Genomic DNA, 17,217 nt, shown 5'->3' with positions numbered 1-17,217 from the left:
ACTGCCAACAAGAACAATTGAATCGGTTATTCATTCATCGACAACAGATGCCAATAAACTAGCTGATTCTTCTATAAAAAAGAGGCCATTTATCTAAAGAAGGTAAGGCAAAAGCAAGAATCCTAGGATTAAGAGTAAGAGAGAGTTCGGAGTGGCTGAAAGAGTAAATTAGGGACTCATTTGCTAGGCTCAAACCATGCCTATAACTAATCAGTCGTCAACCCTGAGCCCTTGAAAGCAATGGAAAAGATAGTTTAGGTGAAATCTCCCCTATTGGCCTCCAAGTAAAGTTCCTCACTCCAATCCTTACGCCGAAGAAAGACAAAACACTTTTAGATGAACCACCTAGACTCGTTAAAACCTTTGTCTATGGCAAGAACGTTTGAACTTTCTTACCGTGCACTCCCGCTTGAATGAAATCGATCATGCCAACCTGCTAAATAAGCCAGACTACTTTCATCGAACTAAGACTAGTGAAATAGCCAATCCCAAAGGATAAACTATTTCAAGCTTTTGAGAGTGAAAATAAGATTGACGCAACATTCTTCCTTTTCCACATTCTGCTTCCACGCTACAACTAATTCTCCACTGTATACGCTGGATGAGACCTGAAGGTAGTAATCGAGCTATCCCTATCCATTCCTCTTTGTTAGTTCGTGATATTATCCTGTGTACTGCATTGACAGTGTTCCATCCGCTGACCCGAGGCAAAGAACTTTCCATTTGGAGGAACCATGCTCTTAGTCGAACTATTGCGGTTGTGTCTTGTGCCGGCCTCGGTGCCAGGAGCCGGAGACTTTAAAGGATCGTAAAATTTAGTATTTTTGAAAGCCCCGCACTTCTTATTGAATGCATGAGGAATGGAAGAACTGTCATCTTTGGTTGGTGAACTCAAAGTAAAGGGCCAAAAGGAGTGCTCTTAATCTGTAATAATGCATTAGGCCACCAACAAACATTGATTCTGATAAAACAGTGCATGAATACCATGCATTCTTGGCACCTTCAACAATCCCATGCTGAACACAGCTTTCCTCACTTCCTCATCGGCAATTGTTCCCTCTAATTCTCTGATTTCCTCCGTCTAGACGTTCGGGCGATTAAGATTAAGAAGTGAAAAATCGTATAGCGCAACTTGTGACTATAGCTACCAAAAAGATAAAAAAAAAGGGGGGATGTATAAAACCGGTACTCACTGATAAGAGTCGACTTCCGGTCGTATCTGAGAAAAGCAATCTAGACAACGCTATTTTTCTTCTTTGATTTGAATTCAAGCAAGGAAAGGCAAATGATAAAGAAGAGCGAACATCAAACACAAACTGTTCTGGAGAATTCGTGTCTAGAGTGAGATAGAAGTGCGAAGAAAGAATTTCTTAGAAAAGAAATAAAAAGAGATTATCAATTGTGCCTTCCCATTTCCCTAGTTCAGGATGGAGATTGAGAGACTCACTTTCAACTGATGGGGAACTTAAAATCTACCGCGAAATAGAAAAAAAGGATGATTTGATAGTTGCACATGCGATCTTGCTTTGACTAAGTGATTCCACTTCGTTGGTACGATTCATTCTAGTACCTTGATTCCTGTGAGGAGAGGATGAAGCTCTAGCTTCGCTCTGCCAACTCAACGTCGTCGTCACCTGCAAGATAAAGCCAAAAACTGGAACTAATTAAGCGAGAAAAGCCCTTGATATATTAGTAAACGCGCTAGCTTCAAGAAAACAAAAGCGCCCCCTAAATGCAGCCGTGATAAACTATACTTTACCACCAGCTTCGTTTTTATAATAGCAACTTCCTTTATATCCATCCACTCTTTAAGAATGTTGGGGAGAGCCATGGACTTAGCAAATTTACCCCACAAATCCAAAGAAAAAGGGAAACACCCAAGTAAATGACTCAAAGTTTCCTCATTGCCATCACATAAAATGTACTTCGAATGCGGGGATGTTCATTAAACGTTTAATCCTATCTCAAAACATGATTTAACGGTTAATTGGATTAATTATTATAATAATGAAATTCAATTAATTAAAATAATGGCCAAACAAAAAGAAATAAAATAATTTGGGATAGATGTTGACTTATTTTATTTCAAATAATCAAAGGGAATTAAAATAAATTATTTAAAATAAATGTTGTATCTATTTTATCCCAAATAAATTATTTATTAAACCCCAAAATTAAAAAAAAATTAAAAATTAAATAAATGGACATAATAAATGTCATATTTATTTTTAAAAAAATTTATATATTTTGTAGGCCAAAAATGGAGCAAAAAGGGATTGAAAAAAATCAATTTCAAACAAACTCTAAGGTTAGAAAATGGTCGGAATGTACTACAGCCGAAATGAGAAGAAATCAGTGTAGAAGACCTCACAACCATCTGATGAGTTCTTAGGCTTCATCCAACGAGCGCTAGTAGACCACATAGCCCACTACAACAGAAGAAAGGTGCTTCCACGCAACACTGTACTAATTAACGCGCGCCTCAACACTATTAGCCAAGACGCAATGGAATGCCTAAACGCGGACGAAACATGGACGAAGTGTCATCCATCCGCGCTTTGGCTCGAAACAACGTCATAGCACTTGGTTTTTCTTCTTCATCGCGACAATGAACAAGATTATAACAGATCACTTCTTTGATTTTTCAAAGAAGACACTTTGTCGTTAGTCCACTAAAACGACTGATTCGAAAGATGAAATGATCACCTACCACGATAAATCATTTCACATGATCATAGACCTCATCATGGTCTGATCGAGCAAGTTGGATGAAGAACAAACAAAAAGACATTGATGGCTTTTTACTGAAATTATACCCATTTGGTTGATCAACCGACCTTGGGAAGCTATAAATGGCCTCCTCTAGGCAAACTGAAGGCAAGAAATCCACTCTCCACCTCTCAATTAAGCCTGAACAAGAATTCATCATTAAAGATGTTCAAGTTTTTCTGAAAATTTGAAAATATAAGACTATAAGGTTCTGATCTAGTCATTCAAGAACCTTCTAAACGAGTTAAGGAGTGTTCTCCAACACAATAAGCTTCCAATCATACTGTAATTCAATTTACAAGTTTAAATTAAAAAAATTATATTTTAGTTTGACTAGTTTTATATATTGCTTGATTGTCTGATTTTTTATGGGGAAATGATCATAGGATCATTTGTATGCTTTCTAACAAAACAAAACTGAATTAATCAATCTTAATCAGAAATACCCAAATTTAATTTTCAAAGTTTTTAAAATCGAGTTTTTGTTCTTGAGTTATTACTCGAGAACAGCAACCCATAAAACTTCTAAACATGTTTCTAAGGATGTTGGGAGCATATTCAAATCAATTCCAAGTCAACCCGGTCATGTTTGATCAAAACTAATATATTTAAAAAAATATATAATTCAGTTCATGAATTTGTTAAAATGAACAAATAGTGTTCATATTTAAGTTTTATATAACCATATAAAATATAAGGAAGCTATTGACAAACTCCTTAGATTTCATTAAAGCTTAGAAATCAAAAACCCATTTTTTACCTCAAAATTATTTGAGTTAAATTGAGCATCATCCCGATCGAATGATACATCGGGATGATGTTATAAATGATCATTGGGGATAGGAAAAACTTCCCATGCCCTTGGATCACAAGAACTATGGTTTGATGTTCTTAACGACCGAGGAATGTTAGCCCATGGCTAACCCAAGACCATGGAAAGTTATCCCAAGGCTAACCCAAGACTGAGAGTTCTTCGCACCTAGGACCGAAGAAAGTTAGCCCAAAGCTAACATAAGACCGATAGTTCTTCGCACTCAATATCGAGGACTCCCGCACCCCGATTGAGGACTTCCGCACCCCGACTAAGGGATCTTAACCCAGGGCCGAGTGTTTTAGCCCAAGACTGAGGGAAATCGCACCTAAGATCGAAAGGACTGGTCTTAGGGCCTGTTTGTTTAAACTTTATCGTTTTAAAATTATTTTTATAATTTCGGAACCCTAAACCATTTTCTAAAAATCTGGAAAAAAAATGATTTCAAAATATTTTTAGAATATTTTCATTAAATAATTTTTTTAATGACTTGTTTGAGATTTTTTTTTAGATCCTAATACCTTCAATATATATTTTGCAGGTATTTTCCTCATTAATCGTTGGCATGAGCCTCACGTACTAGAATTTAAATATTATTTTTATAATTTTAAATACCACAAAAATATGTGCATGTATAGGACCTAAAGAATAATTGGTTAAATAAAATGTAATAAAACCAATATTTAGAATTCAAGACTTTATAAAGTAGAGACTGTTTTTTAACGGGTACAGATAATATAGTGTCAAAGCCCTTTCTCGAGTATCACCAAACATCGATCCAAAGATAGACTCTAGTCAAAAATACGTTTGTATATTTTTATTGATTTTAAAAAATCAATTGGCGACTCTTATCAATTAAATAATTATTTAAATTAATTATTTTATATATAAAAGATTATTTGAAATTTGATCAAAATAAATTATTGTTATTATTAATTCCAAAAAAATGTCGGGACATATTTCTATAATTCTTTAAAAATAATATTTTATTAAAAAAGATACCTAACACGTAAACTGAGGTTGAAAATTCTCGAACCTCGAGTTTCCAAGACAAGGGTTTTCCGGGGGTTACAACTTTTCCGGGACAAGGGTTCTCAAGCCGAGGTTGAGAACATAAACTTGGCTTTTGAAAAATATTTGTATTACTTTTTCAACTTAATAGGCACATCTTAAAAGGTATATCACCTGAAAGATGCATTGGCTTTTATCACAAGATGATGCGACCAAGACAGAATAACACTGAACATGTACACAGTGTATAATCATAACTAAGTCTATAGTGGTTGGAATTTGGATTGTAACCTACGGTTTGAAAGCTAACATACAACCCGTTCAAATGACACTAGTCCCGCATCTCCATTCAACGACTAAGGTGGTCAATTTAGCTCGACAATCTAATGTAGGTTCACCCACTTCAGTCCAGGAGTGAACTGAAGCCTGGGTGACTTTAAAAATTCATATATTTTGTTTGGCTCAACCATTTTGAGTAAACGAGATACTGTTGGAAAGAACATTGTGTTAGCTTTATTTTGATACCACACATAACTCACGATTCGACCTATAGCCTACGCAAGATAGCCCGTAAGTCAAGTTGTTCACTTTAAGATCCCGACGTTCTATTAAGAATTACATGGACTTTTGACTAGTCTTGAAGAATTTATCCAATACGAATATTGTAGCTAACAAGATCACATTTCCAACGCATCCTAACTCAACCTCAATGGTGATATAAGACAAAAGTTATAGTTAATTGAATTTTCGGTTAAGCAAAGACAGTTGAAAACTGAAACCAAAAAGGCCTAACTTCAAAAAAGGGTAACTCGGCCTACACTTGACCATTTGGCTCAAACGAAGGCTCATAGTGTATATCAACCGGTTACCTACAAGGACAAACTTAACATAGGTGCGACTAAAGAGGAAAATATGTCGGTTTAACTCGCCAACTAAATTACCAGTTTTCTTAAAAAAAACAAAATCCTTAGTTACCCTTGCCTAATGATATTTAAGGATGGTGCCTCATTAATTTGAAGACAAATAATTCATCTGATAAGTTTCAAATTGATACTAGAGAGAGATAAGGCTTGGAGAGAAAGCAAAAAATTTAAGAACAAATGGAAGGCGATTCCAATGAGATTTTGGCTTCTCCTACGAGTTCGTGTTCATCTCTGTTTTTGAGTTTCTTTTGTCTTTTTCAGATAGGGACTTTTTCTCTAATGATTTTTTAGTTCATTCAAGACGTCGAATCTGTACACCGACGTTGACAAACTTTGAATTCTAGAAGTTTGTTTAAGTAATTATGTTTTGAAGTTAATTAATGAATTGTTGTTTGAATGATTGGTTAACCTAGATGCTAGACCCATAGGTTAGATAGAGTCTTAGTTAGGACGAGGCTAGGTATTGACAAGCCTTGTTTTTGAAAATTCTATCGTTGAAATATTCAACAATTGGTCGTTGGAGGAAGAAATACCGATCATTTTTTCGATGATGTTTTAGACGACCTCTTCAATAAAGTGTCAGTGAATTCCGAGTTCTATAGGACGAGGAACACTCCTATGATGGACGTGAAGCCGATGCCTTGATAAAGGACGAGTTACAAGAGGTAATCGTCGTCCATTTTCTAGATCTGTAGAGGAACCATCCTTGGATTCCTCTGTTCCTTGTTTATATTAGTTGACATGTCTCTTTAGGATATTTATTAGGTTCATGATTCTATGTCGCAAGCAATTCCAGTATACGAGGCGAAGGCGAGGCCAAACTGAGGCTCTATCAGATGTCGGAGGTCAAGATCGTGAAGAACATAGTGCTCCTCTATTCTACAATGCTGGATTCCATAAGCGAAGTAGGAAATGACAACGAGACAAGGATGGAACTGATTCATAGGAGACCTTTATTGTATATCTTTTGTCGAAGAATCTCTAAAGGATTGTGGCTTCGGGAACCGGCGAGGCGGAAGAAAGGCTGGAGGAAGACGACGAACCTCTGTTTTAGCTTTTCTTCTTTCTCTTTTCTGATTTCCTAAATTCTTCCAAGATGTTCAAATAGTCCACTACACTCTTAGTCCTTTAAATTTTAACTAGGAACTCTAATTCGGAATTAATTTAATATTTCTGATTAAATAGGCCCCCCAACTCTTTGCCTTGTGCAATTTTGACCTCGAACTTCCAAATTCAAATTATTTTCAAAGAATTCGAATTAATTTGATCCATAGACTATTTCTAACATCCAAATCAACCCTCTAACTTTATATTTGTCCAATAATGGATATAAAGTTTTAATTTCTAACTTTTGGAAAAGTTTTATTTTTTAAGATATCTTGAATTCGATTGTCAAGAATCTTCCTTGTTGTAAGACGCATCTTTATGTGCACTTTTTAAGTTCTCTTTAATTCGATTGTCAAGAATCTTTCTTGTTGTAAACCGCATCTTCATGCACACTTTCCAAGATGTGTTGAATTTGATTGTCAAGAGTCTCTCTTTTAAAAAGTTGCATTATCATGCTCACTCCTCAAGAGTTCTTGAATTATATTGTCAAGAATCTTCCTCATTGTAACCCACATCATTATGCGTACTTCTTAAGATTTTTTGAATTCGATTGTCAATAATATTCTTTGCGATAAGCCGCATCTTCATGTTCACTCCACGAGAATCATTAAAATCAATTGTCGAGAATCTTCTCATTGCTGTAAGCGGCATCGTCATGCACACTCCCCATAAATATTTTAAATCATTTGTCAAGAATCTTCTCCTTGCGGTAAGTTGCATCGTCTTACACACTCTTTAAGATATATTGAATTCGACTATCAAGAATCTCCCTTGATTTTACGCAACATCGTCATGTTAAATTCATAAGATGTCATGACATCATATTATCAAGAATCTTTCTCTAGAAAGTTGTATTGTCATGCGCAACCCCTAAGATGTCTTGAATCCGATAGTCAGCAATCTTCTCTTTTTAAAAAGTCGCATTGTCATGCGCACTATCTAAGATTTCTTAAATCAAACAGTAAAGAATCTTCTTTGTGCTGAAAGTCGCATCTTGATGCGCAATTCTAGACATCTCTTAGAATACAATTGTCAAGAAGATTTTTCCAGCATGTTAGTCTCAAGTGTTATATTTAGGAATTTCTAGAGTCAAAATATCAAGATCTCTTGAAACTCGCTTGTCAAGAATCTTCTCCCAGTAAGGTGGACTTGAGTAACAATTCCTAATGTAATTATGAATTTTTAGAATTTTAAATTGTAAGATCTCTTAAAATCCATTTGTCAAGATTTATTTTTAGAAAGTCACATCTTTATGCGCAATGTTACTAGATCTTTTGAATTCCATTTGTCAAGAATCCTCTTTCCGAAGAAGCCGTAACTTCATGCACGATTTATAAGATTTCTTGAAATTAATTGACAAGAATCTTTTCTTATCTAGAAAGTCTCATTGTCATGCACAATTACCGAGGTTTGTTGAATATCATTTTCAAGAAGTTTCTCCTTATAAAAATGATCCTAAATAGTAATTCCTAATCTGATTAGGGATTCATTGAATCGAAAACCTCAAAGATTGTTGAAATCAATTGTCAAGAATCTTGTTCCAACAGAAGCCGCATTCTTATGCAAAATTGTCAAAGTTATTGAAAATTGATTTTCAAGAACTCCTTAGAATCTGATTGTCAATGATCTCATTTCTTAGAAAGTCGCATTCTTATGTGCAATTCTCGAAGGCTTCTGAATCTGTTCTTGAGAAGAATTTGTCCATATAGAAAGTTGTCTGTGTATGATGAATCTTAATCATGCTAGGAACATTCCAGATTTCGCAAAATTTATAGCTTTGTTAGGATTGTTGCAGATTTTCATGTCCTTTAATAGTCGTACTAAAGACATTTCTCCCTATAAGATGTGTATAAGACAGATGTCTGTACTTGGGGCATTTTTGGAAAATTCCTATGTGATGAGTATGCCATTTTGAGGTTCTCACAAACTTTTCCTAGTGGATCCATGAGTGAAGGCTCTAGTCCATATTAGGTTTGTTCTAGTGAGAAGTATGTCGAGACACCCAACACGGTGGTGTAGACCTTTCTCAAATGCAACAGATTCTAGGTAAGCGAAAACTCTTATGTCGTTAGGTGACTTTTTGAAAAAGTTACATTTGGTCTTTTAGTCTTTGTACTAGAGACAAATTTTATCGGATCGTTTGTCGGACTCCTAGATTAGACTAAGATAATTTTTCTAAAAATGCATCAAAACCCTCTCAGGTGAAAATTTAACTTGATAGTTAAAGATGGTAGTGTACCGTCATGGTATATGATCTTTTCATTTGTTAGAGATGAAGATAATAATTTATTTTCCAAATCCTTTATCTTTGGATACTAAAGTAATCTTGTGTTTGAACTATTTGTTCCTTCATCTTGGATATGATAGAAGTCTAAAAACCTCTTGTGTTTGAACTATTTATTCCCTCATCTTTGATATGATAGAAGTCTCAAAACCTCTTGTTTTTAAATTGTCCGTTTTCCTCATATTTGATGAATATAAGTCTCAAAAACCCTTTTTGTTTTAAATTGTCCTTTTTCTGCATCTTTGGTTGGATGGAAATCCTTGGTAAATCATTTGTTTGAATTGCCCATTTCTACATCCTTGGTATAATGTAAATCTCCAGAAAGTCTTTTGTCCGAATTTTCCACTTCTATATCTTTTATTAGAGCGAAAAGACCTTTGTCTAAATTGTTCACTTCTTTATCTTCTAGTGGAATGGAAATCTGTTGGGTCAAATTATTTTGACTAACGTTATTTTAATGATGTATTAGTAAAACTTTAATTAAGAATGAAGCTAAGCCGTCTAAATGTTTTTGTGCAGGTGCATCAAAAGTATGTTAAGTTAGACTTAGTTTGACACAGGCTAATTAGACGTGTTGCTAGTTACATGTGCAGTCTAACAGATACGTGGTTAGACGTGCGGTCTAACATATACGTGGTTAAACGTGCGGTCTAACAGATACGTGGTTGGATGTGCGGTCTAACAGATACGTGGTTGGACGTGCGGTCTAACAGATACGTGGTTAGACGTGCGGTCTAACAGATACGTGGTTAGACGTGCGGTCTAACAGATACGTGGTTAGACGTGCGGTCTAACAGATACGTGGTTAGACGTGCGATCTAACAAATACGTAGTTAGACGTGCAGTCTAACATATGAAAGTTAGACGCTGGTGTCTAATTCCTTTAGACAAGTCTGAAGTGAAATGTAGTTAGACGTGTTGTCTAACTTAATTAGACTTGGTGGTCTAATGGATCTCGCTATTAGATGTAGGCGTCTAACTTCCTTAGACTTGATAGTCTAATGAAGCACGTCAAATTCTTCGATTCAGAAGTTGCTTAAAGTTAGCATCCGTCTACCCATCATCAACTAGTTGTACGCTATTCCTGCTCTACTAATCCGTGCAGTCCAGTACGTCAGCTATCTGTACCCAATGAAAGAATGCCACGTACGCGAATATTCCTCCACTACTTGTTCAGTAAAGGATAGTTCCAGATGAATATCCGGTGCACTACCAGTTCGGTACGGCCATGATCCTTGTGCACAAAGCCTGCTGTATTCTTGTACTATGAAGGCTTTCCAATGGGCGCTTTCCACGTGTCCATCTAGAACATTTGACCGTTGGCATATGTCTTCTATTTATAGATCCTGAAGGACAACGGTCGATACACATCGTACAACAGAGAGATAAACAATTTTCTACAAGCGTATCAGACTTACTGATTTCACAAGCATTACTTGCTATCAATTTCATACTCTTGCATTTTCTGATTTGTATATCTTCAAGTTCAAGAGGAAATCAAAATCTGTCTAGCTGAGTGAAATTCTTAAACATATTGTAAGTTTAACAGAGCCTATTATGTTCAATAGATAGCTAGCAAGTAAATTATATTTGATTCAAAGAAGTATAATGAATCCTTTCGGTGGTTGGAAGAAGGGGTGACGTAGAAGAGTTTGCTCTGAACATCCATAAGCAACTTGTTGTGTCATTTACATTCTGTCTTATCTTCTTTCATTCGTTCGTAGCTTCAAACCTGAGCAAACGTTTCCGCACTTGAATCGCTTCAAGAGTTTGCAAGGGTTTGTGAAGAATAGAAAGTGATATTAATCCCTAACATGATTTTTATCAAACCGTTTTCCAGAAGTTGTCATCAATAGTTAAACCCGTGTCTCTATTAATTACACTGATCCTATCAAAATCCCCAGCAAACCTTATTGAAAATCCTTTAGTTTAGAATGCTAAGGTATGTCTCTTTGTCTGATCTGTCCATTTCTTCGTCTTTGGTAGGATGGAAGTCTCACAACCCTTTGGAAATCTTATAGCTTTTGAATTCCAAGGTAACTATGTTGTCGGAATTGTCCATCCCTACATCCTTGGTAGGATGAAAATCCATAGTTTTCTTTTGGAATTCCTCTCACTTTGAACGCTAAGGTATTTTGTTCAAAGGCCTAACTTCAAAAAAAGGGTAACTCGGCCTACACTTGAGTATTTGGCTTAAACAAAGGTTCAAAGTGTAACTCAATCGATTACCTACAAGGACAACCTCAGCCTGAACGTGGATAAAGAGGAAAATAGGTTGGTTTAACTTGCCAACCGATTTACCAGTTTTTCTAAAAAACCAAAATCCTAAGTTACCCTTGCCTAAGGGTATTTAAGAATGTTGCCTCATTAATTTTAAGATAGTGAATTTATTTTCTAAGTTTCACATTGATACTAGAGAGAGACATTGCTTGGAGAGAAAGAAACCAATTGAAGAACAGGTGGAAGGCGATTCTAGCGAGATTTATGTCTTCTCCGACGAGTCTGAGTTCATCTTCGTTCTTCAGTTTCTTTTGTCTTATTCAGGTAGACTCTTTTGCTTTAGTGATGTTATAGTTAATTCAAGACGTCAGTTCCGTACACCGACGTCGACGATCTTTTCATTCTAGTAGTTTTTTTAATTAAATTATGTTTTGAAGTTAATTGATAAATTGTTGTTATAATGTTGTTTGAATTATTGGTTAACCTAACTGCTAGAATCCTAAGATAGATAGAGTCTCAATGAATAAGAGGTTAGGTCTTGACTAGCCTCGTTTCTGAAAATTATATCGCCGGAATCTTCAACAGTTGGTCATTGAAGGAAGAACTGTCGATCACTTCTTCGATGATGTTGCAAAGGGCCTCATCAATGCAATGTTAGTGCAGTCGGAGCTCTGTAGGACGAGGAACACTCTTATGATGGACGCGGAGTCGATGCCTCGACAAATGACGAGTTATAGGAGGTAATATTCGTCTGTTTTCTAGATATATAGAGGCATCATCCTTGGATTCCTCTGTTCCTTGTTTCCGTTAGCTAAATGTCTCTTTAGGACATTCGTGAGTCTCTATCCCGATTAGTTCCAGCAAGTGAGGCGAATGCGAGGCCATATAGAGTCTATATCAAATATTAAAGGTCTGGATCGGGAAGAATATAGTGATCCTTTGTTCTTCGATGTTGGATTCCAAACGCGAAGAAGGCAACGACAAGGAGACGAGGATGGAACTGATTCCTAGGCAACCTCCCCTTTTTGTGTTTGGTCGGAGAATCTCTAAGCGACCGTGGCTTTGGAAACAAGCGAGACGGAAGCAAGGTTGAAGGAAGACGATGAGTCTCTGTTGCAATATTTCTTCTTTCTATTTTCCAATTTTCTGAACTCTTTCAGAATGTTCAAAGTGGCATATGCGTTATTAGTCCTTTTAATTTTGCTTAAGAACTCTAATTCAGATTTAATTTAATAATTCATAATTAAATAGGCCCCAAACTCTTTGTCTTGTGCAATTTTGACCTCAAACTTCTAAATTCGAATTATTTTCAAAGAATTCAAATTAATTTGATCCCTAGACTATTGCTAACGTCCAAATCAACCATCCAACTTTATATTTGTCAAATATTTTAAATAAACTTATAATTTCGAAATTTTGGGAAATTCTTAGGGCTTGTTTGATTCTTTTTATATTAAACGACCTTGTTTATTCAAATGAAGCCACCAAATGAGTTTAGAAAAATTCAGGGATGATCAAAAATATATTTTCAACAAAAACAATAATTCTCCATAATTTTTAGGCCCTTTTGAAAAATAACTTATTTTGAAATGCTCATATCTTAAGCTCTGTAGCCCGAAAAATTAAGAAATATTTGTAGCAAGTTAATACAATTAGTTTTGATCTCCTTGATATTTTTTTTAAAATTTTCAGAACACTTTCTAAAACACTTATTTTAGTAGAGTGATATAGAGTGTCTCGTAACCCTAAAGAGTTCCAAAATTGAGTGCAAAGTTTTTCTAAAAATACGTTCGACATGCACAAAGACTCTCATAATATTCCAACTATTTTGGAAAAATTCTCGATTTTGGTTATTGTATACTTCGAGACTCCAATTCCCTTTTTCTTTCTTTAATCAATATCCTGATATACTAGTGAAGCCCTTTGCGTATAAGGATTCACAATCAAGATCAACAAGAAAACCTTCAAACAAATTAAGAAAGCGAGAGTTCACATTGTGGTTCACATGTGTGCCCAAGGAGTGCATTCGAGTTTCTATTTCTTCCTCTTTAAGTTTAGGAAAACCTAATGAGAAACCTGAATCATATTTGGACTAAGTATAGGGTATTATATTAAATAGTCTTAAGACACGATAAATAGAAATCAATAGAATTTTAATGGATTGATGTAAAACTTTATTAGAATTTAATTAGAGCTATGAATACTCCTTCTAGATTAGAGACAATGTTAGGGAATACACAAGTAAAATAATTTTAAACTCAAAATGTAAATGTGTAACATACATTCACATACAAATGGTCAACTACATTTAGTAGAGAATATGCCACAAGATAGGCGCATGGGACATAGCTGTTGCAGCCCTTTCCTTATGCGTAACCAAGCACTAGACCCTTAATTCTTGAATACTATGTTTTCTTTCCTTTAGTTTTTTTAAAGTAAACTAAAGTGTCGACTATTAAACTCAACCGGATTACTACGTTTTTGAACAAGTACTAATCTGGAACCTGTATGGACCAAGTAAGGAAAAGTCAATGATACAGAACTCTATTTTAGTTCCTCATTTCAAACAGATAGGACAACATCCTATATGGATAGTTATCCTATCTATTTTTATGAGATTCAAGAGGAAGATGAGCCACGGGGTTCTATAGCATAACTTTCGTAGAAAAAAACTTTTTTCTAAAACTACATGAGTTGTGTTTACCATTTAAGTCCTTCTACGTGTCCTCTCCATGGGAGGAACACTCAAAATGATTGATAATGCATGGGATCGACCAATTTCTGATTGCATAAAACTCTCTTAAAGGCAGAAAATTCGAATGGACAAAACTAACTTAGGATTAGATCCTTCATGCCCTAAAACGAAAGACGTTTGGTGGACCCCAAAATTGGTAGACGCTTAAGATGAGAGAAACTCTCGTGCACACCAAGAAAAATACAAATTTCCTTTTTGTACGTAGAGGATAAAAGGAGGAGAATTAAACACGTACAAACTTCAAGGTAGAATTTAAAATAGTTGAAGGTCTAGGGACTAACTTGAACAAATGGACGTTCAGGAATCCGGACAAAAGTTATTCTAAAAAGATGAAGAAGGCATTTTTCGTCTTTTTTCTATCGTCTTCTGCCTTCACCATTTTCTAAAGCTACAATTGTGCATATGGATTCGTTGAATATTGTCAACTCGAGATGTCCTTAGAATCGCTTCGTCATTGCAGTCGTCCAACACTCACCTGGATGTAGATGGAATCTGGTGGAAGAACAAAGAGCTCCTCTATTTCCAGACCAGAAATAGTTTCTTTAGAATCGCCTCATGTCGAGTGAGTTCGTCTCTTCGAGAGCCTTACCAAGACACTAAGCTATATCGAGTAGAACTTAGGTTCATTAAAAGAGAAAGACAAGTTGAATCGAAGCTCCCCTATGGATCGGAATTCTGATTTGTCGGTTCCATTCACGATTCATCCTCTATTGCGGCTCCTTCTCAAATGAGTTCGAGGTCACTTGTTTCATAACATTACACCTCGATTTAGATTTCTCTTAGGCTCAAAGATGTTCTAGAGCTTTAATTTAAGAACTCTTAGTTGTTTCTTCTTCGACGGTTGAATTCTGAGAACTTTGGCGATGCTGATTGAGATTACGAAACAAGTATAGTCTTGACCTAGCCTCTTCCTAATCTAGACACACAAACCTATCATAACTTCAAGCAGCTAAGGTTCCACAAATCAAGAAATTTCAAACAAATATCGATTGAAAATCTAAAATAATGAACAAGTCAAACAAAATTCAAATTGATATTACTTCAATTCATGAAAATAATATAAATTTAATGTTATAAGGTTACAAGGGTGTTGAAACCTACCTTGAAGGGAGGAAGAAGGAACGATCACATAAACAATGCTCGTCGGAGAAGACAAGTTCTCATAGGAAACTACTAGAACTATTCTTCTTTTGGTCTAAGAACTCTAAGGTCACTCAAAGTAAGGTTCTCTCACTAAATGTTCACTAGAATTTAGCAAAATAGTTATACATCCCTCAATTAAACGAAGATTATCCATTATATACCCAACCTAGGGGTAACTTTGGAATATTTTAATTCTACAACCAGTAAATTATTCAATGAGTTAAAGCGACCTTCTTTCGCCCTCAACAGAGTTTTGGCTGAGTTTTATTTTGTTGGTAACTAGTCTAGCTACATTCTCTACTTTGCATGAATCTAAATGGTGAAGTGTAAATCATGTTATGAATTTTTAAAATTCACCCTTTTTCTAGTTTCGTTTCATATCTCCTATTTCAACTAAGACATCTAAAAGTGGTAACTTTTGACTCATGTCACTATTGAGGCTGAGCCTGGATGCATTGAAAAGGTATTTGTGTTACCTATAATTTTTGTCCTCCCTTTGAAGTATAAGATAAGCTGCATGTCCATGCAATTCTCAATGGAACATCGTTGGTCCCGAAATGGATAGTCTAGCTTACGGGCAACCTAGTGTAGGTTGTAGGATGAGCCACAAGTGCTACATGTCGTCAATATAGAGTTAACTCAAAGATATTTCCAATAGTAGTACAGTTGCACCAAATGGTCGAGTAGAACAAAATATATCAATTTATGAAGTCACACCTAGCTTTAGTTCGCTCCATGATTGAAATGGGTGTACTTACTTTGTATTGCTAAGTTACGTAGACCACTTTAGCCATAAAATGGAGACTCGAGAACGATGGCATTCCATAGGATGGTGTCTTAACTTTCTAACCATAGGTAGAAATTCAATTTTGAGGCCTTCTAACTCAAGTTATGAATTTTTAACCGTAAGCATGTTTGATTCAATCCTATTATGGACGCATTTTTTGTACCGTCAATTTCTCGTGGTTAAGAGCTTCATTCTGAAACAAGACTCGAAAGGATCTTGTAGAGGACTCTACAAGATTTCTAAATCGTCCAAGATCGTCTGAAATCATCAAGTGTAGAGACCTATGTGATTTATTGAAGTTGTAGGTCCTTATTGATCTTTCTTCTACCAAGAGATGCCAAATATGGCGCTTGTTGATGCTAGGATGACATCACTCTCGCATTTTTAAAAGGTTTTGGCATAGTAACTCGATGTTGACTTCCGTTGACCCAACCTCGAGTCGCTAGGTTTGTTTGGTTTTCACTCTTTTGTCCTTTTGAAAACCTTCTACACAAAATTGTAAATAACAATATTATACTCAAAATTTATAATTTTTCGAATCGATTAATCTGAACATATCAGGTCCTCCGAAATCTAACATTTTATGAAAAATTATGTTTGGATGCAAAAACAAGCCTTATAATGGTCGTTCTATACATTTTGCCAAATAGAAATATTATACTCAAAATTCATGATTTTCTAAACTTGTTAATCTAAAGGTGATAGATCATCCGAATTCCAAGTGTTTTCAAAAATTTGTGTTTAGATCACTTTCAAAGGAATAAGCAATAGTAATTTCTTATTTTTAAAAAATATGAAATACTTTTAAAAACTAGCTAGAAATTACTATTGCTTATTTCTAGCTAGTTTTTAAAAGTATTTCATATTTTTTCTCCCCCGATCTAATAATCAAATATGTTCATTATATCATACCAGGAATATTCATTTTAATAGGGTGTAAAAATGAGGTGTCTACAAAACTATTGCTTATATTTTGAAAGAAAAAGAAATTGAACTACCTTTGGACTTGATTCCTCTTCAACGAGGATATGTAGACAACCTATCAAATAAGTTTAGTCTAATTCACATAAAATCTTCTCTCTTTGAAGTGAAGAAGATCAAGATCTCTACAGTTGGAAATCATCAAGGACATGATGAAACGAGTAAGATTTAAGATTGACTCTTAAACAAAGTATTGTTTCAGGTGCAAAGCGAGTTTGAAAATCTCCTTAAATTTAATGTGAAGTAATACATGTGTTAGTTCCTCCTTTTGTCTTGCACATCGCTAAAAATAATCTTCTACACTCTTTAAAGCTACTGATATTTGACCATAATCTCAAAGTTAAGCAGATTAAGAAAATTCTTCAACTTCTAAGAAAAGAAGATGAAAATAGAGATTGACTTGATACTCTGAGCAACTGGGTAAAA

The sequence above is a fragment of the Impatiens glandulifera genome, chromosome 5 (assembly GCF_907164915.1).
Source record: "Impatiens glandulifera chromosome 5, dImpGla2.1, whole genome shotgun sequence".
In the NCBI taxonomy this organism is placed as follows: domain Eukaryota; kingdom Viridiplantae; phylum Streptophyta; class Magnoliopsida; order Ericales; family Balsaminaceae; genus Impatiens; species Impatiens glandulifera.
Note: the sequence above shows the minus strand (reverse complement) of the source record.